This window comes from Ascaphus truei, chromosome 5, assembly GCF_040206685.1.
Source record: "Ascaphus truei isolate aAscTru1 chromosome 5, aAscTru1.hap1, whole genome shotgun sequence".
Lineage (NCBI taxonomy): Eukaryota > Metazoa > Chordata > Amphibia > Anura > Ascaphidae > Ascaphus > Ascaphus truei.
The window spans coordinates 227,856,164-227,883,881 of NC_134487.1; positions in this window are offsets into that span (position 1 = coordinate 227,856,164).

Consider the following 27,718-nt stretch of genomic DNA (forward strand, 5'->3'; position numbering starts at 1 on the left):
GGAAAATGGGGAGCGATGGTAAGATCATGGGGGACACAGGGGAAAATGGGGAAGGATGGGAAGATCATGGGGGATGCTGGGGAAAATGGGGAACGATGGGAAGATCATGGGGGATGCTGGGGAAATTGGAGAACGATGGGAAGATCATGGGGGATGCTGGGGAAAATGGGGAACGATGGGAATATCATGGGGGACGCTGGGGAAAATGGGGAACGATGGGATGATCATGGGGGATGCTGGGGAAAATAGGGAAAGCTGGGAAGATCATGGGGATGCTGGGGGAAATGGGGAACAATGGGAATATCATGGGGATGCTGGGGAAAATAGGGAAAGCTGGGAAGATCATGGGGATGCTGGGGGAAATGGGGAACGATGGGAAGATCATGGGGGATGCTGGGGAAAATGGGGAACCATGGGAAGATCGTGGGGGACTCTGTGGAAAATGAAGAGTGATGGGAAGATCCTGGGGGACGCTGGGGAAAATGGGGAACAATGGAAAGATCATGGGGATGCTGGGGAAAATGGGGAACGATGGGATGATCATGGGGGATGCTGGGGAAAATGGGGAACGATGGGAAGATCATGGGGGACGCTGGTGAAAATGGGGAAGGATGGGAAGATCATGAGGGATACTGGGGAAAATTAGGAGCGATGGGAAGATCATGGGGGACGCTGGGGAACAATGGGAAACGCTGGGGAACGCTGGGGAATTTGGGGAAGGATGGGAAGATCATGGGGGATGCTGGGGAAAATGGGGAACGATGGGAAGATCATGTGGGATGCTGGGGAAATTGGAGAACGATGGGAAGATCATGGGGGATGCTGGGGAAAATGGGGAACGATGGGAAGATCATGGGGGACGCAGAGGAAAATAGGGAACGATGGGAAGATCATGGGGGATGCTGGGGAAAATGGGGAACAATGGGAAACGCTTGGGAATGCTGGGGAAAATGGGGAACGATGGGAAGATCATGGGGGACACTGGGGAAAATGGGGAAGGATGGGAAGATCATGAGGGACACTGAGGAAAATTAGGAGAGATGGGAAGATCATGGGGGAATCTGGGGAAAATGGGGAACAATGGGAAAAACATGAGGGACACTGGGGAAAATGGGGAACGATGGGAAGAACATGGGGGACACTGGGGAAAATGGGGAAGGATGGGAAGATCATGGGGGATGCTGGGGAAAATGGGGAACGATGGGAATATCATGGGGGACGCTGGGGAAAATGGGGAACGATGGGATGATCATGGGGGATGCTGGGGAAAATAGGGAAAGCTGGGAAGATCATGGGGATGCTGGGGAAAATGGGGAACGATGGGAAGATCATGGGGGATGCTGGGGAAAACGGGGAACCATGGGAAGATCATGGGGACGCTGGGGAAAATGGGGAACGATGGGAAGATCATGGGGACGCTGGTGAAAATGGGGAAGGATGGGAAGATCATGAGGGACACTGGGGAAAATGGGGAAGGATGGGGAAGGATGGGAAGATCATGAGGGACACTGGGGAAAATTAGGAGCGATGGGAAGATCATGGGGGACGCTGGGGAAAATGGGGAACAATGGGAAAAACATGAGGGACACTGGGGAAAATGGGGAACGATGGGAAGATCATGGGGGACACTGGGGAAAATGGGGAAGGATGGGAAGATCATGGGGGATGCTGGGGAAAATGGGGAACGATGGGAAGATCGTGGGGGACTCTGGAAAATGAAGAGTGATGGGAAGATCCTGGGGGACGCTGGGGAAAATGGGGAACGATGGAAAGATCATGGGGATGCTGGGGAAAATGGGGAACGATGGGAATATCATGGGGGACGCTGGGGAAAATGGGGAACGATGGGATGATCATGGGGGATGCTGGGGAAAATAGGGAAAGCTGGGAAGATCATGGGGATGCTGGGGGAAATGGGGAACGATGGGAAGATCATGGGGAATGCTGGGGAAAATGGGGAACCATGGGAAGATCGTGGGGGACACTGTGGAAAATGAAGAGTGATGGGAAGATCCTGGGGGACGCTGGGGAAAATGGGGAACGATGGAAGGATCATGGGGTTGCAGGGGAAAATGGGGAACGATGGGAATATCATGGGGGATGCTGGGGAAAATGGGGAACGATGGGATGATCATGGGGGATGCTGGTGAAAATGGGGAAGGATGGGAAGATCATGAGGGACACTGGGGAAAATTAGGAGCGATGGGAAGATCATGGGGGACGCTGGGGAAAATGGGGAACAATGGGAAACGCTGGGGAACGCTGGGGAAAATGGGGAACGATGGGAATATCATGGGGGACGCTGGGGAAAATGGGGAACGATGGGATGATCATGGGATGCTGGGGAAAATGGGGAAGGATGGGAAGATCATGAGGGACACTTGGGAAAATTAGGAGCGATGGGAAGATCATGGGGGACGCTGGGGATAATGGGGAACAATGGGAAACGCTGGGGAATGCTGGGGAAAATGGGGAATGATGGGAAGATCATGAGGGACACTGGGGAAAATTAGGAGCGATGGGAAGATCATGGGGGACGCTGGGGAAAATGGGAAACAATGGGAAACGCTGGGGAACGCTGGGGGAAATGGGGAATGATGGGAAGATCATGGGGGATGCTGGGGAAAATGGGGAACCATATGAAGATCATGGGGATGCTGGGGAAAATGGGGAAGGATGGGAAGATCATGGGGGATGATGGGGAAATGGGGAACGATGGGAAGATCATGGGGACGCTGGTGAAAATGGGGAAGGATGGGAAGATCATGGGGACACTAGGGAAAATGGGGAACGATGGAAAGATCATGGGGACACTGGGGATAATGGGGAGCGATGGTAAGTTCATGGGGGACACTGGGGAAAATGGGGAAGGATGGGAAGATCATGGGGGATGCTGGGGAAAATGGGGAACGATGGGAAGATCATGGGGGATGCTGGGGAAAATGGAGAACGATGGGAAGATCATGGGGGACACTGGGGAAAATGGGGAAGGATGGGAAAATCATGAGGGACGCTGTGGAAAATGGGGAACGATGGGATGATCATGGGGGATGCTGGGGAAAATGGGGAATGATGGGAAGATCATGGGGACGCTGGTGAAAATGGGGAAGGATGGGAAGATCATGAGGGACACTGGGGAAAATTAGGAGCGATGGGAAGATCATGGGGGACGCTGGGGAAAATGGGGAACAATGGGAAACGCTGGGGAACGCTGGGGAAAATGGGGAACGATGGGAAGATCATGGGGGATGCTGGGGAAAATGGGGAACCATATGAAGATCATGGGGATGCAGGGGAAAATGGGGAAGGATGGGAAGATCATGGGGGATGCTGGGGAAATGGGGAATGATGGGAAGATCATGGGGGCGCTGGTGAAAATGGGGAAGGATGGGAAGATCATGGGGACACTAGGGAAAAGGGGGAACGATGGAAAGATCATGGGGACACTGGGGAAAATGGGGAGCGATGGTAAGATCATGGGGGACACTGGGGAAAATGGGGAAGGATGGGAAGATCATGGGGGATGCTGGGGAAAATGGGGAACGATGGGAAGATCATGGGGATGCTGGGGAAAATGTGGAACGATGGGAAGATCATGGGGGATGCTGGGGAAAATGGGGAACGATGGGAATATCATGGGGGACGCTGGGGAAAATGGGGAACGATGGGATGATCATGGGGGATGCTGGGGAAAATAGGGAAATCTGGGAAGATCATGGGGATGCTGGGGGAAATGGGGAACGATGGGAAGATCATGGGGGACATTGTGGAAAATGAAGAGTGATGGGAATATCCTGGGGGACGCTGGGGAAAATGGGGAACGATGGAAGGATCATGGGGATGCAGGGGAAAATGGGGAACGATGGGATGATCATGGGGTATGCTGGTGAAAATAGGGAAGGATGGGAAGATCATGAGGGACACTGGGGAAAATTAGGAGCGATGGGAAGATCACGGGGGATGCTGGGGAAAATGGGGAACGATGGGAATATCATGGGGGATGCTGGGGAAAATAGGGAAAGCTGGGAAGATCATGGGGACGCTGGGGAAAATGGGGAACGATGGGAAGATCATGGGGGATGCTGGGGAAAATGGGGAACGATGGGAATATCATGGGGGACGCTGGGGAAAATGGGGAACGATGGGATGATCATGGGGGATGCTGGGGAAAATGGGGAATGATGGGAAGATCATGGGGATGCTGGTGAAAATGGGGAAGGATGGGAAGATCATGAGGGACACTGGGGAAAATTAGGAGCGATGGGAAGATCATGGGGGACGCTGGGGAAAATGGGGAACAATGGGAAACGCTGGGGAACGCAGAGGAAAATAAGGAACGATGGGAAGATCATGGGGGATGCTGGGGAAAATGGGGAATGATGGGAAGATCATGGGAGATGCTGGGGAAATGGGGAACCATGGGAAAATCATGGGGACGCTGGGGAAAATAGGGAAGGATGGGAAGATCATGGGATGCTGGGCAAAAATGGGGAACCATGGGAATATCATGGGGATGCTGGTGAAAATGGGGAAGGATGGGAAGATCATAGGGACACTGGGGAAAATGGGGAACGATGGGAAGATCATGGGGGACACTGGGGAAAATGGGGAGCGATGGGAAGATCATGGGGGACACTGGGGAAAGATGGGAAGATCATGGGGGATGCTGGGGAAATTTGGGAACGATGGGAAGATCATGGGGGATGCTGGGGAAAATGGGGAAGAATGGGAAGATCATGGGGGACACTGGGGAAAATGGGGAACAATGGGAAGATCATGGGGGACACTGGGTGAAAATGGGGAGCAATGGGAAGATCATGGGGGACACTGGGGAAAATGGGGAACGATGGGAAGATCATGGGGGATGCCGTGGAAAATGGGGAACGATGGGAAGATCATGGGGAATGCTGGGGAAAATGGGGAACGATTGGAAGATCATGGGGGATGCTGGGGAAAATAGGGATAGCTGGGAAGATCATGGGGACGCTGGGGAAAATGGGGAACGATGGGAAGATCATGGGGGATGCTGGGGAAGATCATGGGGGACACTGGGGAAAATGTGGAGCGATGGGAAGATCATGGGGGACACTGGGGAAAGATGGGAATATCATGGGGGACGCTGGGGAAAATTGGGAACAATGGGAAGATCATGGGGCACGCAGAGGAAAATGGGGAATGATGGGAAGATCATGGGGGATGCTGGGGAAAATGGGGAACGATGGGAAGATCATGGGGAATGCTGGGGAAAATGGGGAACGATTGGAAGATCATGGGGGATGCTGGGAAAAATAGGGATAGCTGGGAAGATCATGGGGACGCTGGGGAAAATGGGGAACGATGGGAAGATCATGGGGGATGCTGGGGAAGATCATGGGGGACACTGGGGAAAATGTGATGCGATGGGAAGATCATGGGGGACACTGGGAAAAATGGGGAAGGATGGGAAGATCATGGGGGATGCTGGGGAAAATGGGGAACAATGGGAAGATTATGGAGGATGCTGGGTAAAATGGGGAACAATGGGAATATCATGGGGGATGCTGGGAAAATTGGGAACAATGGGAAGATCATGGGGCACGCAGAGGAAAATGGGGAATGATGGGAGATCATGGGGGATGCTGGGGAAAATGGGGAACGATGGGAAATCATGGGGGACGCTGGGGAAAATGGGGAACGATGGGAAGATCATGGGGGATGCTGGGGAAAATAGGGAAAGCTGGAAAGGTCATGGGGACGCTGGGAAAATGGGGATCAATGGGAAGATCATGGGGGATGCTGGGGAAAATGGGGAACCATGGGAAGATCATGGGGATGCTGGGGAAAATGGGGAAGGATGGGAAGATCATGGGGATGCTGGGGAAAATGGGGAACCATGGGAAGATCATGGGGATGCTGGTGAAAATGAGAAAGGATGGGAAGATCATGGGGACACTGGGGAAAATGGGGAACGATGGGAAGATCATGGGGGACACTGGGGAAAATGGGGAAGGATGGGAAGATCTTGAGGGACGCTGGGGAAAATGGGGAGCAATGGGAAGATCATGAGGGACACTGGGGAAAATGGGGAAGGATGGGAAGATCATGGGGGACACTGGGGAAAATGGGGAAGGATGGGAAGATCATGAGGGACGCTGGGGAAAATGGGGAAGGATGGGAAGATCATGAGGGACGCTGTGGAAAATGGGGAATGATGGGAAGATCATGGGGGATGCTGGGGAAAATGGGGAACAATGGGAAGATCATGGGGGACGCTGGGGAAAATGGGGAACGATGGGAAGATCATGGGGGACGCTGGGGAAAATGGGGAACAATGGGAAGATCATGGGGGACACTGGAAAATGGGGAACGATGGGAAGATCATGGGGGACGCTGGGGAAAATGGGGAACAATGGGAAGATCATGGGGGACGCTGGGGAAAATGGGGAACAATGGGAAGATCATGGGGGACGCTGGGGAAAATGGGGAACGATGGGATGATCATGGGGATGCTGGGGAAAATGGGGAATGATGGGAAGATCATGGGGACGCTGGTGAAAATGGGGAAGGATGGGAAGATCATGAGGGACACTGGGGAAAATTAGGAGCGATGGGAAGATCATGGGGGACGCTGGGGAAAATGGGGAACAATGGGAAACGCTGGGGAACGCTGGGGAAAATGGTGAACGATGGGAAGATCATGGGGGATGCTGGGGAAAATGGGGAACCATATGAAGATCATGGGGATGCAGGGGAAAATGGGGAAGGATGGGAAGATCATGGGGGATGCTGGGGAAATGGGGAACGATGGGAAGATCATGGGGACGCTGGTGAAAATGGGGAAGGATGGGAAGATCATGGGGACACTAGGGAAAAGGGGGAACGATGGAAAGATCATGGGGACACTGGGGAAAATGGGGAGCGATGGTAAGATCATGGGGGACACTGGGGAAAATGGAGAAGGATGGGAAGATCATGGGGGATGCTGGGGAAAATGGGGAACGATTGGAAGATCATGGGGATGCTGGGGAAAATGGGGAACGATGGGAAGATCATGGGGGATGCTGGGGAAAATGGGGAACGATGGGATGATCATGGGGGATGCTGGGGAAAATAGGGAAAGCTGGGAAGATCATGGGGATGCTGGGGGAAATGGGGAACGATGGGAAGATCATGGGGGACACTGTGGAAAATGAAGAGTGATGGGAATATTCTGGGGGATGCTGGGGAAAATGGGGAACGATGGAAGGATCATGGGGATGCAGGGGAAGATCATGGGGGACACTGGGGAAAATGTGGAGCGATGGGAAGATCATGGGGGACACTGGGGAAAGATGGGAATATCATGGGGGACGCTGGGGAAAATTGGGAACAATGGGAAGATCATGGGGCACGCAGAGGAAAATGGGGAATGATGGGAAGATCATGGGGGATGCTGGGGAAAATGGGGAACGATGGGAAGATCATGGGGAATGCTGGGGAAAATGGGGAACGATTGGAAGATCATGGGGGATGCTGGGAAAAATAGGGATAGCTGGGAAGATCATGGGGACGCTGGGGAAAATGGGGAACGATGGGAAGATCATGGGGGATGCTGGGGAAGATCATGGGGGACACTGGGGAAAATGTGATGCGATGGGAAGATCATGGGGGACACTGGGAAAAATGGGGAAGGATGGGAAGATCATGGGGGATGCTGGGGAAAATGGGGAACAATGGGAAGATTATGGAGGATGCTGGGTAAAATGGGGAACAATGGGAATATCATGGGGGATGCTGGGAAAATTGGGAACAATGGGAAGATCATGGGGCACGCAGAGGAAAATGGGGAATGATGGGAGATCATGGGGGATGCTGGGGAAAATGGGGAACGATGGGAAATCATGGGGGACGCTGGGGAAAATGGGGAACGATGGGAAGATCATGGGGGATGCTGGGGAAAATAGGGAAAGCTGGAAAGGTCATGGGGACGCTGGGAAAATGGGGATCAATGGGAAGATCATGGGGGATGCTGGGGAAAATGGGGAACCATGGGAAGATCATGGGGATGCTGGGGAAAATGGGGAAGGATGGGAAGATCATGGGGATGCTGGGGAAAATGGGGAACCATGGGAAGATCATGGGGATGCTGGTGAAAATGAGAAAGGATGGGAAGATCATGGGGACACTGGGGAAAATGGGGAACGATGGGAAGATCATGGGGGACACTGGGGAAAATGGGGAAGGATGGGAAGATCTTGAGGGACGCTGGGGAAAATGGGGAGCAATGGGAAGATCATGAGGGACACTGGGGAAAATGGGGAAGGATGGGAAGATCATGGGGGACACTGGGGAAAATGGGGAAGGATGGGAAGATCATGAGGGACGCTGGGGAAAATGGGGAAGGATGGGAAGATCATGAGGGACGCTGTGGAAAATGGGGAATGATGGGAAGATCATGGGGGATGCTGGGGAAAATGGGGAACAATGGGAAGATCATGGGGGACGCTGGGGAAAATGGGGAACGATGGGAAGATCATGGGGGACGCTGGGGAAAATGGGGAACAATGGGAAGATCATGGGGGACACTGGAAAATGGGGAACGATGGGAAGATCATGGGGGACGCTGGGGAAAATGGGGAACAATGGGAAGATCATGGGGGACGCTGGGGAAAATGGGGAACAATGGGAAGATCATGGGGGACGCTGGGGAAAATGGGGAACGATGGGATGATCATGGGGATGCTGGGGAAAATGGGGAATGATGGGAAGATCATGGGGACGCTGGTGAAAATGGGGAAGGATGGGAAGATCATGAGGGACACTGGGGAAAATTAGGAGCGATGGGAAGATCATGGGGGACGCTGGGGAAAATGGGGAACAATGGGAAACGCTGGGGAACGCTGGGGAAAATGGTGAACGATGGGAAGATCATGGGGGATGCTGGGGAAAATGGGGAACCATATGAAGATCATGGGGATGCAGGGGAAAATGGGGAAGGATGGGAAGATCATGGGGGATGCTGGGGAAATGGGGAACGATGGGAAGATCATGGGGACGCTGGTGAAAATGGGGAAGGATGGGAAGATCATGGGGACACTAGGGAAAAGGGGGAACGATGGAAAGATCATGGGGACACTGGGGAAAATGGGGAGCGATGGTAAGATCATGGGGGACACTGGGGAAAATGGAGAAGGATGGGAAGATCATGGGGGATGCTGGGGAAAATGGGGAACGATTGGAAGATCATGGGGATGCTGGGGAAAATGGGGAACGATGGGAAGATCATGGGGGATGCTGGGGAAAATGGGGAACGATGGGATGATCATGGGGGATGCTGGGGAAAATAGGGAAAGCTGGGAAGATCATGGGGATGCTGGGGGAAATGGGGAACGATGGGAAGATCATGGGGGACACTGTGGAAAATGAAGAGTGATGGGAATATTCTGGGGGATGCTGGGGAAAATGGGGAACGATGGAAGGATCATGGGGATGCAGGGGAAAATGGGGAACGATGGGATGATCATGGGGTATGCTGGTGAAAATGGGGAAGGATGGGAAGATCATGAGGGACACTGGGGAAAATTAGGAGCGATGGGAAGATCATGGGGGATGCTGGGGAAAATGGGGAACGATGGGAATATCATGGGGGATGCTGGGGAAAATAGGGAAAGCTGGGAAGATCATGGGGATGCTGGGGTAAATGGGGAACGATGGGAAGATCATGGGGGATGCTGGGGAAATGGGGAACCATGGGAAGATCGTGGGGGACTCTGTGGAAAATGAAGAGTGATGGGAAGATCCTGGGGGACGCTGGGGAAAATTTGGAACGATGGAAAGATCATGGGGATGCTGGGGAAAATGTGGAACGATGGGAAGATCATGGGGGATGCTGGGGAAAATGGGGAACGATGGGAATATCATGGGGGACGCTGGGGAAAATGGGGAACGATGGGATGATCATGGGGGATGCTGGGGAAAATGGGGAACGATGGGAAGATCATGGGGATGCTGGTGAAAATGGGGAAGGATGGGAAGATCATGAGGGACACTGGGGAAAATTAGGAGCGATGGGAAGATCATGGGGGACGCTGGGGAAAATGGGGAACAATGGGAAACGCTGGGGAACGCAGAGGAAAATAAGGAACGATGGGAAGATCATGGGGGATGCTGGGGAAAATGGGGAATGATGGGAAGATCATGGGAGATGCTGGGGAAAATGGGGAACCATGGGAAAATCATGGGGGACACTGGGGAAAATGGAGAAGGATGGGAAGATCATGGGGATGCTGGGGAAAATGGGGAACGATTGGAAGATCATGGGGATGCTGGGGAAAATGGGGAACGATGGGAAGATCATGGGGGATGCTGGGGAAAATGGGGAACGATGGGATGATCATGGGGGATGCTGGGGAAAATAGGGAAAGCTGGGAAGATCATGGGGATGCTGGGGGAAATGGGGAACGATGGGAAGATCATGGGGGACACTGTGGAAAATGAAGAGTGATGGGAATATTCTGGGGGATGCTGGGGAAAATGGGGAACGATGGAAGGATCATGGGGATGCAGGGGAAAATGGGGAACGATGGGATGATCATGGGGTATGCTGGTGAAAATGGGGAAGGATGGGAAGATGATGAGGGACACTGGGGAAAATTAGGAGCGATGGGAAGATCATGGGGGATGCTGGGGAAAATGGGGAACGATGTGAATATCATGGGGGATGCTGGGGAAAATAGGGAAAGCTGGGAAGATCATGGGGATGCTGGGGTAAATGGGGAACGATGGGAAGATCATGGGGGATGCTGGGGAAAATGGGGAACCATGGGAAGATCGTGGGGGACTCTGTGGAAAATGAAGAGTGATGGGAAGATCCTGGGGGACGCTGGGGAAAATTTGGAACGATGGAAAGATCATGGGGATGCTGGGGAAAATGTGGAACGATGGGAAGATCATGGGGGATGCTGGGGAAAATGGGGAACGATGGGAATATCATGGGGGACGCTGGGGAAAATGGGGAACGATGGGATGATCATGGGGGATGCTGGGGAAAATGGGGAACGATGGGAAGGTCATGGGGATGCTGGTGAAAATGGGGAAGGATGGGAAGATCATGAGGGACACTGGGGAAAATTAGGAGCGATGGGAAGATCATGGGGGACGCTGGGGAAAATGGGGAACAATGGGAAACGCTGGGGAACGCAGAGGAAAATAAGGAACGATGGGAAGATCATGGGGGATGCTGGGGAAAATGGGGAATGATGGGAAGATCATGGGAGATGCTGGGGAAAATGGGGAACCATGGGAAAATCATGGGGACGCTGGGGAAAATAGGGAAGGATGGGAAGATCATGGGATGCTGGGCAAAAATGGGGAACCATGGGAATATCATGGGGATGCTGGTGAAAATGGGGAAGGATGGGAAGATCATGGGGACACTGGGGAAAATGGGGAACGATGGGAAGATCATGGGGGACACTGGGGAAAATGGGGAGCGATGGGAAGATCATGGGGGACACTGGGGAAAATGGGGAAAGATGGGAAGATCATGGGGGACACTGGGGAAAATGGGGAAGGATGGGAATATCATGAGGGACGCTGTGGAAAATGGGGAACGATGGGAAGATCATGGGGGACGCTGGGGAAATTTGGGAACGATGGGAAGATCATGGGGGATGCTGGGGAAAATGGGGAAGGATGGGAAGATCATGGGGGACACTGGGGAAAATGGGGAAGGATGGGAAGATCTTGAGGGACACTGGGGAAAATGGGGAGCAATGGGAAGATCATGAGGGACACTGGGGAAAATGGGGAAGGATGGGAAGATCATGGGGGACACTGGGGAAAATGGGGAAGGATGGGAAGATCATGAGGGACGCTGGGGAAAATGGGGAAGGATGGGAAGATCATGAGGGACGCTGTGGAAAATGGGGAATGATGGGAAGATCATGGGGGATGCTGGGGAAAATGGGGAAGGATGGGAAGATCATGGGGGACGCTGGGGAAAATGGGGAACAATGGGAAGATCATGGGGGATGCTGGGGAAAATGGGGAATGATGGGAAGATCATGGGGGATGCTGGGGAAAATGGGGAAGGATGGGAAGATCATGGGGGACACTGGGGAAAATGGGGAACAATGGGAAGATCATGGGGGATGCTGGGGAAAATGGGGATCAATGGCAAGATCATGTGGGACACTGGGGAAATGGGGAGCGATGGGAAGATAATTGGATACGCTGGAGAAAATGGGGAACAATGGGAAGATCATTGGGGACACTGGTGAAAATGGGGAACGATGGGAAGATCATGGGGCACGCAGAGGAAAATGGGGAATGATGGGAGATCATGGGGGATGCTGGGGAAAATGGGGAACGATGGGAAATCATGGGGGACGCTGGGGAAAATGGGGAACGATAGGAAGATCATGGGGGATGCTGGGGAAAATAGGGAAAGCTGGGAAGGTCATGGGGACGCTGGGAAAATTGGGATCAATGGGAAGATCATGGGGGATGCTGGGGAAAATGGGGAACCATGGGAAGATCATGGGGATGCTGGGGAAAATGGGGAAGGATGGGAAGATCATGGGGATGCTGGGGAAAATGGGGAACCATGGGAAGATCATGGGGATGCTGGTGAAAATGAGAAAGGATGGGAAGATCATGGGGACACTGGGGAAAATGTGGAGCGATGGGAAGATCATGGGGGACACTGGGGAAAGATGGGAAGATCATGGGGGATGCTGGGGAAAATGGGGAACAATGGGAAGATTATGGGGGATGCTGGGGAGAATGGGGAACGATTGGAAGATCATGGGGGATGCTGGGGAAGATCATGGGGGACACTGGGGAAAATGTGATGCGATGGGAAGATCATGGGGGACACTGGGGAAAATGGGGAAGGATGGGAAGATCATGGGGGATGCTGGGGAAAATGGGGAACAATGGGAAGATTATGGAGCATGCTGGGGAAAATGGGGAACGATGGGAATATCATGGGGGACGCTGGGGAAAATTGGGAACAATGGGAAGATCATGGGGCACGCAGAGGAAAATGGGGAATGATGGGAGATCATGGGGGATGCTGGGGAAAATGGGGAACGATGGGAAATCATGGGGGACGCTGGGGAAAACGGGGAACGATGGGAAGATCATGGGGGATGCTGGGGAAAATAGGGAAAGCTGGGAAGGTCATGGGGACGCTGGGAAAATGGGGATCAATGGGAAGATCATGGGGGATGCTGGGGAAAATGGGGAACCATGGGAAGATCATGGGGATGCTGGGGAAAATGGGGAAGGATGGGAAGATCATGGGGATGCTGGGGAAAATGGGGAACCATGGGAAGATCATGGGGATGCTGGTGAAAATGAGAAAGGATGGGAAGATCATGGGGACACTGGGGAAAATGGGGAACGATGGGAAGATCATGGGGGACACTGGGGAAAATGGGGAAGGATGGGAAGATCTTGAGGGACGCTGGGGAAAATGGGGAGCAATGGGAAGATCATGAGGGACACTGGGGAAAATGGGGAAGGATGGGAAGATCATGGGGGACACTGGGGAAAATGGGGAAGGATGGGAAGATCATGAGGGACGCTGGGGAAAATGGGGAAGGATGGGAAGATCATGGGGGACACTGGAAAATGGGGAACGATGGGAAGATCATGGGGGATGCTGGGGAAAATGGGGAACGATGGGAAGATCATGGGGGACGCTGGGGAAAATGGGGAACAATGGGAAGATCATGGGGGACACTGGAAAATGGGGAACGATGGGAAGATCATGGGGGACGCTGGGGAAAATGGGGAACAATGGGAAGATCATGGGGGACGCTGGGGAAAATGGGGAACAATGGGAAGATCATGGGGGATGCTGGGGGAAATGGGGAATGATGGGAAGATCATGGGGGATGCTGGGGAAAATGGGGAATGATGGGAAGATCATGGGGGACGCTGGGGAAAATGGGGAATGATGGGAAGATCATGGGGGATGCTGGGGAAAATGGGGAAGGATGGGAAGATCATGGGGGACACTGGGGAAAATGGGGAACTTGTGGAAGATCATGGGGGATACTGGGGAAAATGGGGAGCGATGGGAAGATCATGAGGGACACTGGGGAAAATGGGGAAGGATGGGAAGATCATGGGGGACACTGGGGAAAATGGGGAAGGATGGGAAGATCATGGGGGATGCTGGGGAAAATGGGGAAAGATGGGAAGATCATGGGGGACACTGGGGAAAATTGGGAACGATGGGAAGATCATGGGGGATGCTGGGGAAAATGGGGAGGGATGGGAAGATCATGGGGGACACTGGGGAAAATGGGGAACAATGGGAAGATCATGGGGGACACTGGGGAAAATGGGGAACTTGTGGAAGATCATGGGGGATACTGGGGAAAATGGGGAGCGATGGGAAGATCATGAGGGACACTGGGGAAAATGGGGAAGGATGGGAAGATCATGGGGGACACTGGGGAAAATGGGGAAGGATGGGAAGATCATGGGGGATGCTGGGGAAAATGGGGAAAGATGGGAAGATCATGGGGGACACTTGGGAAAATTGGGAACAATGGCAAGATCATGTGGGACACTGGGGAAAATGGGGAGCGATGGGAAGATCATGGGGGATGGCGGGGAAAATGGGGAACGATGGGAAGATCATGGGGGATGCCGGGGAAAATGGGGAACGATGGGAAGATAATTGGAGACGCTGGAGAAAATGGGGAACGATGGGAAGATCATGGGGGATGCTGGGGAAAATGGGGAACGATTGGAAGATCATGGGGGATGCTGGGGAAAATAGGGAAAGCTGGGAAGATCATGGGGACGCTGTGGAAAATGGGGAACGTTGGGAAGATCATGGGGGACGCTGGGGAAAATTGGGAATGATGGGAAGATCATTGGGGATGCTGGGGAAAATGGGGAACAATGGGAAGATCATGGGGGACACTGGAAAATGGGGAACGATGGGAAGATCATGGGGGACACTGGAAAATGGGGAACGATGGGAAGATCATGGGGGACGCTGGGGAAAATGGGGAACGATGGGAAGATCATGAGGGACGCTGGGGAAAATGGGGAGTGATGGGAAGATCATGGGGGACACTGGGGAAAATGGGGAGCGATGGGAAGATCATGGGGGCACTGGGGAAAATGTGGAAGGATGGGAAGATCATGATGGACGCTGTGGAAAATGGGGAACGATGGGAAGATCATGGGGGACGCTGGGGAAAATGGGGAACAATGGGAAGATCATGGGGCACGCAGAGGAAAATGGGGAATGATGGGAAGATCATGGGGGATGCTGGGGAAAATGGGGAATGATGGGAAGATCATGGGGGATGCTGGGGAAAATGGGGAATGATGGGAAGATCATGGGGGATGCTGGGGAAAATGGGGAAGGATGGGAAGATCATGGGGGACACTGGGGAAAATGGGGAGCGATGGGAAGATCATGAGGGACACTGGGGAAAATGGGGAAGGATGGGAAGATCATGGGGGACACTGGGGAAAATGGGGAAGGATGGGAAGATCATGAGGGACTCTGTGGAAAATGGGGAACGATGGGAAGATCATAGGGGACGCTGTGGAAAATTGGGAACGATGGGAAGATCATGGGGGACACTGGGGAAAATGGGGAACTTGTGGAAGATCATGGGGGATACTGGGGAAAATGGGGAGCGATGGGAAGATCATGAGGGACACTGGGGAAAATGGGGAAGGATGGGAAGATCATGGGGGACACTGGGGAAAATGGGGAAGGATGGGAAGATCATGAGGGACGCTGTGGAAATGGGGAACGATGGGAAGATCATAGGGGACGCTGGGGAAAATTGGGAACGATGGGAAGATCATGGGGGATGCTGGGGAAAATGGGGAAAGATGGGAAGATCATGGGGGACACTGGGGAAAATTGGGAACAATGGCAAGATCATGTGGGACACTGGGGAAAATGGGGAGCGATGGGAAGATAATTGGAGACGCTGGAGAAAATGGGGAACGATGGGAAGATCATGGGGGACACTGGGGAAAATGGGGAACGATGGGAAGATCATGGGGGATGCCGGGGAAAATGGGGAACGATGGGAAGATCATGGGGGATGCTGGGGAAAATGGGGAACGATTGGAAGATCATGGGGGATGCTGGGGAAAATAGGGATAGCTGGGAAGATCATGGGGGATGCTGGGGAAAATGGGGAACGATTGGAAGATCATGGGGGATGCTGGGGAAAATAGGGAAAGCTGGGAAGATCATGGGGACGCTGTGAAAAATGGGGAACGATGGGAAGATCATGGGGGACGCTGGGGAAAATTGGGAACGATGGGAAGATCATGGGGGATGCTGGGGAAAATGGGGAACAATGGGAAGATCATGGGGGACACTGGAAAATGGGGAACGATGGGAAGATCATGGGGGACACTGGAAAATGGGGAACGATGGGAAGATCATGGGGGACGCTGGGGAAAATGGGGAACGATGGGAAGATCATGAGGGACGCTGGGGAAAATGGGGAGCGATGGGAAGATCATGGGGGACACTGGGGAAAATGGGGAGCGATGGGAAGATCATGGGGGCACAGGGGAAAATGTGGAAGGATGGGAAGATCATGATGGACGCTGTGGAAAATGGGGAACGATGGGAAGATCATGGGGGACGCTGGGGAAAATGGGGAACAATGGGAAGATCATGGGGCACGCAGAGGAAAATGGGGAATGATGGGAAGATCATGGGGGATGCTTGGGAAAATGGGGAATGATGGGAAGATCATGGGGGATGCTGGGGAAAATGGGGAATGATGGGAAGATCATGGGGGATGCTGGGGAAAATGGGGAAGGATGGGAAGATCATGGGGGACACTGGGGAAAATGGGGAACAATGGGAAGATCATGGGGGACACTGGGGAAAATGGGGAGCAATGGGAAGATCATGGGGGACACTGGGGAAAATGGGGAGCGATGGGAAGATCATGAGGGAAAATGGGGAAGGATGGGAAGATCATGGGGGACACTGGGGAAAATGGGGAAGGATGGGAAAATCATGAGGGACGCTGTGGAAAATGGGGAAGGATGGGAAGATCATGAGGGACGCTGTGGAAAATTGGGAACGATGGGAAGATCATGGGGGATACTGGGGAAAATGGGGAGCAATGGGAAGATCATGGGGGACACTGGGGAAAATGGGGAACGATGGGAAGAACATGGGGGATGTTGGGGAAAATGGGGAACGATGGGAAGATCATGGGGGATGCTGGGGAAAATGGGGAACGATTGGAAGATCATGGGGGATGCTGGGGAAAATAGGGAAAGCTGGGAAGATCATGGGGACGCTGTGGAAAATGGGGAACGATGGGAAGATCATGGAGGACGCTGGGGAAAATTGGGAACGATGGGAAGATCATGGGGGATGCTGGGGAAAATGGGGAAGGATGGGAAGATCATGGGGGACACTGGGGGAAATGGGGAACAATGGGAAGATCATGGGGGACACTGGGGAAAATGGGGAGCTTGTGGAAGATCATGGGGGACACTGGGGAAAATGGGGAGCGATGGGAAGATCATGAGGGACACTGGGGAAATGGGGAAGGATGGGAAGATCATGGGGGACACTGGGGAAAATGGGGAAGGATGGGAAGATCATGAGGGACGCTGTGGAAAATGGGGAACGATGGGAAGATCATAGGGGACACTGGGGAAAATTGGGAATGATGGGAAGATCATGGGGGACACTGGGGAAAATGGGGAGCTTGTGGAAGATCATGGGGGACACTGGGGAAAATGGGGAGCGATGGGAAGATCATGAGGGACACTGGGGAAAATGGGGAAGGATGGGAAGATCATGGGGTACACTGGGGAAAATGGGGAAGGATGGGAAGATCATGAGGGACGCTGTGGAAATGGGGAACGATGGGAAGATCATAGGGGACACTGGGGAAAATTGGGAACGATGGGAAGATCATGGGGGATGGTGGGGAAAATGGGGAAAGATGGGAAGATCATGGGGGACACTGGGGAAAATTGGGAACAATGGCAAGATCATGTGGGACACTGGGGAAAATGGGGAGCGATGGGAAGATAATTGGAGACGCTGGAGAAAATGGAGAACGATGGGAAGATCATGGGGGACACTGGGGAAAATGGGGAACGATGGGAAGATCATGGGGGATGCCGGGGAAAATGGGGAACGATGGGAAGAACATGGGGGATGCTGGGGAAAATGGGGAACGATTGGAAGATCATGGGGGATGCTGGGGAAAATAGGGAAAGCTGGGAAGATCATGGGGACGCTGTGGAAAATGGGGAACGATGGGAAGATCATGGGGGACGCTGGGGAAAATTGGGAACGATGGGAAGATCATGGGGGATGCTGGGGAAAATGGGGAAGGATGGGAAGATCATGGGGGACACTGGGGAAAATGGGGAACAATGGGAAGATCATGGGGGACACTGGGGAAAATGGGGAGCTTGTGGAAGATCATGGGGGACACTGGGGAAAATGGGGAGCGATGGGAAGATCATGAGGGACACTGGGGAAAATGGGGAAGGATGGGAAGATCATAGGGGATGCTGGGGAAAATTGGGAACGATGGGAAGATCATGGGGGATGCTGGGGAAAATGGGGAAAGATGGGAAGATCATGGGGGACACTGGGGAAAATTGGGAACAATGGCAAGATCATGTGGGACACTGGGGAAAATGGGGAGCGATGGGAAGATCATGGGGGACACTGGGGAAAATGGGGAACGATGGGAAGATCATGGGGGATGCTGGGGAAAATGGGGAACGATTGGAAGATCATGGGGGATGCTAGGGAAAATAGGGATAGCTGGGAAGATCATGGGGACGCTGGGGAAAATGGGGAACGATGGGAAGATCATGGGGGATGCTGGGGAAGATCATGGGGGACACTGGGGAAAATGTGGAGCGATGGGAAGATCATGGGGGACACTGGGGAAAATGGGGAAGGATGGGAAGATCATGGGGGATGCTGGGGAAAATGGGGAACAATGGGAAGATCATGGGGGACGCTGGGGAAAATTGGGAACAATGGGAAATCATGGGGCACGCAGAGGAAAATGGGGAATGATGGGAAGATCATGGGGGATGCTGGGGAAAATGGGGAACGATGGGAAATCATGGGGGACGCTGGGGAAAATGGGGAACTATGGGAAGATCATGGGGGATGCTGGGGAAAATAGGGAAAGCTGGGAAGGTCATGGGGATGCTGGGAAAATGGGGAAGGATGGGAAGATCATGAGGGACGCTGTGGAAAATGGGGAACGATGGGAAGATCATGGGGGACGCTGGGGAAAATTGGGAACGATGGGAAGATCATGGGGGATGCTGGGGAAAATGGGGAAGGATGGGAAGATCATGGGGACACTGGGGAAAATGGGGAACAATGGGAAGATCATGGGGGACACTGGGGAAAATGGGGAGCAATGGGAAGATCATGTGGGACACTGGGGAAAATGGGGAGCGATGGGAAGATCATGAGGGACACTGGGGAAAATGGGGAAGGATGGGAAGATCATGGGGGACACTGGGGAAAATGGGGAAGGATGGGAAGATAATTGGGAACAATGGCAAGATCATGTGGGACACTGGGGAAAATGGGGAGCGATGGGAAGATAATTGGAGACGCTGGAGAAAATGGGGAACAATGGGAAGATCATGGGGAACACTGGTGAAAATGGGGAACGATGGGAAGATCATGGGGGACGCTGGGGAAAATGGGGAACAATGGGAAGATCATGGGGGACACTGGGGAAAATGGGGAAGGATGGGAAGATCATGGGGGACACTGGAAAATGTGGAACGATGGGAAGATCATGGGGGGAAATGGGGAGCAATGGGAAGATCATGGGGGACACTGGGGAAAATGGGGAACGATGGGAAGATCATGGGGGATGCTGGGGAAAATGGGGAACGATTGGAAGATCATGGGGGATGCTGGGGAAAATGGGGAACGATGGGAAGATCATGGGGGATGCTGGGGAAATCATGGGGATGCTGGGGAAAATGGGGAACGATGGGAAGATCATGGGGGACACTGGGGAAAATGTGGAGCGATGGGAAGATCATGGGGACACTTGGGAAAATGGGGAACAATGGGAAGATCATGGGGCACGCAGAGGAAAATGGGGAATGATGGGAAGATCATGGGGGATGCTGTGGAAAATGGGGAAGGATGGGAAGATCATGATGGACGCTGTAGAAAATGGGGAACAATGGGAAGATCATGGGGGAGGCTGTGGAAAATGGGGAACGATGGGAAGATCATGGGGGACGCTGGGGAAAATGGGGAACGATGGGAAGATAAATGGAGATGCTGGAGAAAATGGGGAACAATGGGAAGATCATGGGGGACACTGGTGAAAATGGGGAACGATGGGAAGATCATGGGGGTCGCTTTGGAAAATGGGGAACGATGGGAAGATCATGGGGGACGCTGTGGAAAATGGGGAATGATGGGAAGATCATGGTTGACGCTGGGGAAAATGGGGAACGATGGGAAGATCATGGGGCACGCAGAGGAAAATGGGGAATGATGGGAAGATCATGGGGTACGCAGAGGAAAATGGGGAATGATGGGAAGATCATGGGGGATGCTGGGGAAAATGGGGAATGATGGGAAGATCATGGGGGATGCTGGGGAAAATAGGGAAAGCTGGGAAGATCATGGGGACGCTGGGGAAAATGGGGAACGATGGGAAGATCATGGGGGATGCTGGGGAAATCATGGGGACGCTGGGGAAAATGGGGAGCGATGGGAAGATCATGGGGGACACTGGGGAAAATGGGGAACAATGGGAAGATCATGGGGGATGCTGGGGAAAATGGGGAACGATGGGAATATAATGGGGGACGCTGGGGAAAATTGGGAACAATGGGAATATCATGGGGCACGCAGAGGAAAATGGGGAACGATGGGAAGATCATGGGGGATGCTGGGGAAAATAGGGAAATCTGGGAAGGTCATGGGGATGCTGGGGAAAATGGGGATCAATGGGAAGATCATGGGGGATGCTGGGGAAAATGGGGAAGGATGGGAAGATCATGAGGGACGCTGTGGAAAATGGGGAACGATGGGAAGATCATGGGGGATACTGGGGAAAATGGGGAGCAATGGGAAGATCATGGGGGACACTGGGGAAAATGGGGAACGATGGGAAGATCATGGGGGATGTTGGGGAAAATGGGGAACGATGGGAAGATCATGGGGGATGCTGGGGAAAATGGGGAACGATTGGAAGATCATGGGGGATGCTGGGGAAAATAGGGAAAGCTGGGAAGATCATGGGGACGCTGTGGAACATGGGGAACGATGGGAAGATCATGGGGGACGCTGGGGAAAATTGGGAACGATGGGAAGATCATGGGGATGCTGGGGAAAATGGGGAAGGATGGGAAGATCATGGGGGACACTGGGGAAAATGGGGAACAATGGGAAGATCATGGGGGACACTGGGGAAAATGGGGAGCGATGGGAAGATCATGAGGGACACTGGGGAAAATGGGTAAGGATGGGAAGATCATGAGGGACGCTGTGGAAAATGGGGAACGATAGGAAGATCATAGGGGACGCTGGGGAAAATTGGGAACGATGGGAAGATCATGGGGGACACTGGGGAAAATGGGGAGCTTGTGGAAGATCATGGGGGACACTGGGAAAAATGGGGAGCGATCGGAAGATCATGAGGGACACTGGGGAAAATGGGGAAGGATGGGAAGATCATGGGGGACACTGGGGAAAATGGGGAAGGATGGGAAGATCATGAGGGACGCTGTGGAAAATGGGGAACGATGGGAAGATCATAGGGGACGCTGGGGAAAATTGGGTACGATGGGAAGATCATGGGGGATGCTGGGGAAAATGGGGAAAGATGGGAAGATCATGGGGGACACTGGGGAAAATTGGGAACAATGGCAAGATCATGTGGGACACTGGGGAAAATGGGGAGCGATGGGAAGATAATTGGAGACGCTGGAGAAAATGGGGAACGATGGGAAGAACATGGGGGACACTGGGGAAAATGGGGAACGATGGGAAGATCATGGGGGATGCCGGGGAAAATGGGGAACGATGGGAAGATCATGGGGGATGCTGGGGAAAATGGGGAACGATTGGAAGATCATGGGGGATGCTGGGGAAAATAGGGATAGCTGGGAAGATCATGGGGGATGCTGGGGAAAATGGGGAACGATTGGAAGATCATGGGGGACGCTGGGGAAAATTGGGCACGATGGGAAGATCATGGGGGATGCTGGGGAAAATGGGGAAAGATGGGAAGATCATGGGGGACACTGTGGAAAATTGGGAACAATGGCAAGATCATGTGGGACACTGGGGAAAATGGGTAGCGATGGGAAGATAATTGGAGACGCTGGAGAAAATGGGGAACGATGGGAAGATCATGGGGGACACTGGGGAAAATGGGGAACGATGGGAAGATCATGGGGGATGCCGGGGAAAATGGGGAACGATGGGAAGATCATGGGGGACACTGGGGAAAATGGGGAAGGATGGGAAAATCATGAGGGACGCTGTGGAAAATGGGGAAGGATGGGAAGATCATGAGGGACGCTGTGGAAAATTGGGAACGATGGGAAGATCATGGGGGATACTGGGGAAAATGGGGAGCAATGGGAAGATCATGGGGGACACTGGGGAAAATGGGGAACGATGGGAAGATCATGGGGGATGTTGGGGAAAATGGGGAACGATGGGAAGATCATGGGGGATGCTGGGGAAAATGGGGAACGATTGGAAGATCATGGGGGATGCTGGGGAAAATAGGGAAAGCTGGGAAGATCATGGGGGACACTGGGGAAAATGGGGAACAATGGGAAGATCATGGGGGACACTGGGGAAAATGGGGAGCTTGTGGAAGATCATGGGGGACACTGGGGAAAATGGGGAGCGATGGGAAGATCATGAGGGACACTGGGGAAAATGGGGAAGGATGGGAAGATCATGGGGGACACTGGGGAAAATGGGGAAGGATGGGAAGATCATGAGGGACGCTGTGGAAAATGGGGAACGATGGAAAGATCATAGGGGACGCTGGGGAAAATTGGGAACGATGGGAAGATCATGGGGGACACTGGGGAAAATGGGGAGCTTGTGGAAGATCATGGGGGACACTGGGGAAAATGGGGAGCGATGGGAAGATCATGAGGGACACTCGGGAAAATGGGGAAGGATGGGAAGATCATGGGGGACACTGGGGAAAATGGGGAAGGATGGGAAGATCATGAGGGACGCTGTGGAAAATGGGGAACGATGGGAAGATCATAGGGGACGCTGGGGAAAATTGGGAACGATGGGAAGATCATGGGGGATGCTGGGGAAAATGGGGAAAGATGGGAAGATCATGGGGGACACTGGGGAAAATTGGGAACAATGGCAAGATCATGTGGGACACTGGGGAAAATGGGGAGCGATGGGAAGATAATTGGAGACGCTGGAGAAAATGGAGAACGATGGGAAGATCATGGGGGATGCCGGGGAAAATGGGGAACGATGGGAAGATCATGGGGGATGCTGGGGAAAATGGGGAACGATTGGAAGATCATGGGGGATGCTGGGGTAAATAGGGATAGCTGGGAAGATCATGGGGGATGCTGGGGAAAATGGGGAACGATGGGAAGATCATGGGGGACGCTGGGGAAAATTGGGAACGATGGGAAGATCATGGGGGATGCTGGGGAAAATGGGGAAGGATGGGAAGATCATGGGGGACACTGGGGAAAATGGGGAACAATGGGAAGATCATGGGGGACACTGGGGAATATGGGGAGCTTGTGGAAGATCATGGGGGACACTGGGGAAAATGGGGAGCGATGGGAAGATCATGAGGGACACTGGGGAAAATGGGGAATGATGGGAAGATCATAGGGGACGCTGGGGAAAATTGGGAACGATGGGAAGATCATGGGGGATGCTGGGGAAAATGGGGAAAGATGGGAAGATCATGGGGGACACTGGGGAAAATTGGGAACAATGGCAAGATCATGTGGGACACTGGGGAAAATGGGGAGCGATGGGAAGATAATTGGAGACGCTGGAGAAAATGGGGAACGATGGGAAGATCATGGGGGATGCTGGGGAAGATCATGGGGGACACTGGGGAAAATGTGGAGCGATGGGAAGATCATGGGGGACACTGGGGAAAATGGGGAAGGATGGGAAGATCATGGGGGATGCTGGGGAAAATGGGGAACAAAGGGAAGATCATGGGGGACACTGGAAAATGGGGAATGATGGGAAGATCATGGGGGATGCTGGGGAAAATGGGGAACGATGGGAAGATCATGAGGGACGCTGGGGAAAATGGGGAGCGATGGGAAGATCATGAGGGACACTGGGGAAAATGGGGAAGGATGGGAAGATCATGGGGGACACTGGGGAAAATGGGGAAGGATGGGAAGATCATGAGGGACGCTGTGGAAAATGGGGAACGATGGGAAGATCATGGGGCATGCTGGGGAAAATGGGGAAGAATGGGAAGATCATGGGGGACACTGGGGAAAATTGGGAACAATGGCAAGATCATGTGGGACACTGGGGAAAATGGGGAGCGATGGGAAGATCATGGGGGACACTGGGGAAAATGGGGAACGATGGGAAGATCATGGGGGGAAATGGGGAGCAATGGGAAGATCATGGGGGACACTGGGGAAAATGGGGAACAATGGGAAGATCATGGGGGATGCTGTGGAAAATGGGGAACGATGGGAATATCATGGGAACGCTGGGGAAAATTGGGAATGATGGGAAGATCATGGGGGATGCTGGGGAAAATAGGGAAAGCTGGGAAGGTCATGGGGACGCTGGGGAAAATGGGGATCAATGGGAAGATCATGGGGGATGCTGGGGAAAATGGGGAAGGATGGGAAGATCATGAGGGACGCTGTGGAAAATGGGGAACGATGGGAAGATCATGGGGGATGCTGGGGAAAATGGGGAAGGATGGGAAGATCATGGGGGACACTGGGGAAAATTGGGAACAATGGCAAGATCATGTGGGACACTGGGGAAAATGGGGAGCGATGGGAAGATAATTGGAGACGCTGGAGAAAATGGAGAACAATGGGAAGATCATGGGGGACACTGGTGAAAATGGGGAACGATGGGAAGATCATGGGGGATGCTGGGGAAAATGGGGAATGATGGGAAGATCATGGGGGATGCTGGGGAAAATAGGGAAAGCTGGGAAGGTCATGGGGACGCTGGGGAAAATGGGGATCAATGGGAAGATCATGGGGGATGCTGGGGAAAATGGGGAAGGATGGGAAGATCATGAGGGACGCTGTGGAAAATTGGGAACGATGGGAAGATCATGGGGGATGCTGGGGAAAATGGGGAAGGATGGGAAGATCATGGGGGACACTGGGGAAAATTGGGAACAATGGCAAGATCATGTGGGACACTGGGGAAAATGGGGAGCGATGGGAAGATAATTGGAGACGCTGGAGAAAATGGAGAACAATGGGAAGATCATGGGGGACACTGGTGAAAATGGGGAACGATGGGAAGATCATGGGGGATGCTGGGGAAAATGGGGAATGATGGGAAGATCATGGGGGACGCTGGGGAAAATGGGGAACAATGGGAAGATCATGGGGGACACTGGAAAATGGGGAACGATGGGAAGATCATGGTTGACACTGGGGAAAATGGTGAACGATGGGAAGATCATGGGGGGAAATGGGGAGCAATGGGAAGATCATGGGGGACACTGGGGAAAATGGGGAACGATGGGAAGATCATGGGGGATGCTGGGGAAAATGGGGAACGATGGGAAGATCATGGGGGATGCTGGGGAAAATGGGGAACGATGGGAAGATCATGGGGGACGCTGGGGAAAATGGGGAACGATGGGAAGATCATGGGGGATGCTGGGGAAATCATGGGGATGCTGGGGAAAATGGGGAACGATGGGAAGATCATGGGGGACACTGGGGAAAATGTGGAGCGATGGGAAGATCATGGGGGACACTTGGGAAAATGGGGAACAATGGGAAGATCATGGGGCATGCAGAGGAAAATGGGGAATGATGGAAAGATCATGGGGGATGCTGGGGAAAATGGGGAATGATGGGAAATCATGGGGGACGCTGGGGAAAATGGGGAACGATGGGAAGATCATGGGGGATGCTGGGGAAAATAGGGAAAGCTGGGAAGGTCATGGGGACGCTGGGGAAAATGGGGATCAATGGGAAGATCATGGGGGACGCTGGGGAAAATAGGGAAAGCTGGGAAGGTCATGGGGACGCTGGGGAAAATGGGGATCAATGGGAAGATCATGGGGGATGCTGGGGAAAATGGGGAACCATGGGAAGATCATGGGGATGCTGGGGAAAATGGGGAAGGATGGGAAGATCATGGGGGATGCTGGGGAAAATGGGGAACCATGGGAAGATCATGGGGACGCTGGTGAAAATGAGAAAAGATGGAAGATCATGGGGACACTGGGGAAAATGGGGAACGATGGGTAGATCATGGGGGACACTGGGGAAAATGGGGAAGGATGGGAAGATCATGAGGGATGCTGGGGAAAATGGGGAGCAATGGGAAGATCATGGGGGACACTGGGGAAAATGGGGAGCGATGGGAAGATCATGAGGGACACTGGGGAAAATGGGGAAGGATGGGAAGATCATGGGGGACACTGGGGAAAATGGGGAACTTTGGGAATATCATGGGGGACACTGGGGAAAATGGGGAACGATGGGAAGATCATGTGGGATGCTGGGGAAAATGGGAACGATGGGAAGATCATGGGGGATGCGGGGGTAAATAGGGAAAGCTGGGAAGCTCATGGGGACGCTGGGGAAAATGGGGAACGATGGGAAGATCATGGGGGATGCTGGGGAAATCATGGGGACGCTGGGGAAAATGGGGAATGATGGGAATATCATGGGGGACGCTGGGGAAAATGGGGAGTGATGGGAAGATCATGAGGGATGCTGGGGAAAATGGGGAGCGATGGGAAGATCATGAGGGACACTGGGGAAAATGGGGAAGGATGGGAAGATCATGGGGGACGCTGTGGAAAATGGGGAACGATGGGAAGATCATGGGGGACGCTGGGGAAAATGGGGAACGATGGGAAGATAATTGGAGACGCTGGAGAAAATGGGGAACAATGGGAATATCATGGGGCACGCAGAGGAAAATGGGGATGATGGGAAGATCATGGGGGATGCTGGGGAAAATAGAGAGAGCTGGGAAGGTCATGGGGACGCTGGGGAAAATGGGGATCAATGGGAAGATCATGGGGGATGCTGGGGAAAATGGGGAACCATGGGAAGATCATGGGGACGCTGGTGAAAATGAGAAAGGATGGGAAGATCATGGGGACACTGGGGAAAATGGGGAACGATGGGAAGATCATGGGGGACACTGGGGAAAATGGGGAAGGATGGGAAGATCATGAGGGATGCTGGGGAAAATGGGGAGCAATGGGAAGATCATGGGCGACACTGGGGAAAATGGGGAGCGATGGGAAGATCATGAGGGACACTGGGGAAAATGGGGAAGGATGGGAAGATCATGGGGGACACTGGGGAAAATGGGGAAGGATGGGAAGATCATGAGGGACGCTGTGGAAAATGGGGAACGATGGGAAGATCATGGGGGACGCTGGGGAAAATTGGGAATGATGGGAAGATCATGGGGGATGCTGGGGAAATCATGGGGACGTTGGGGAAAATGGGGAACGATGGGAAGATCATGGGGGACACTGGGGAAAATGTG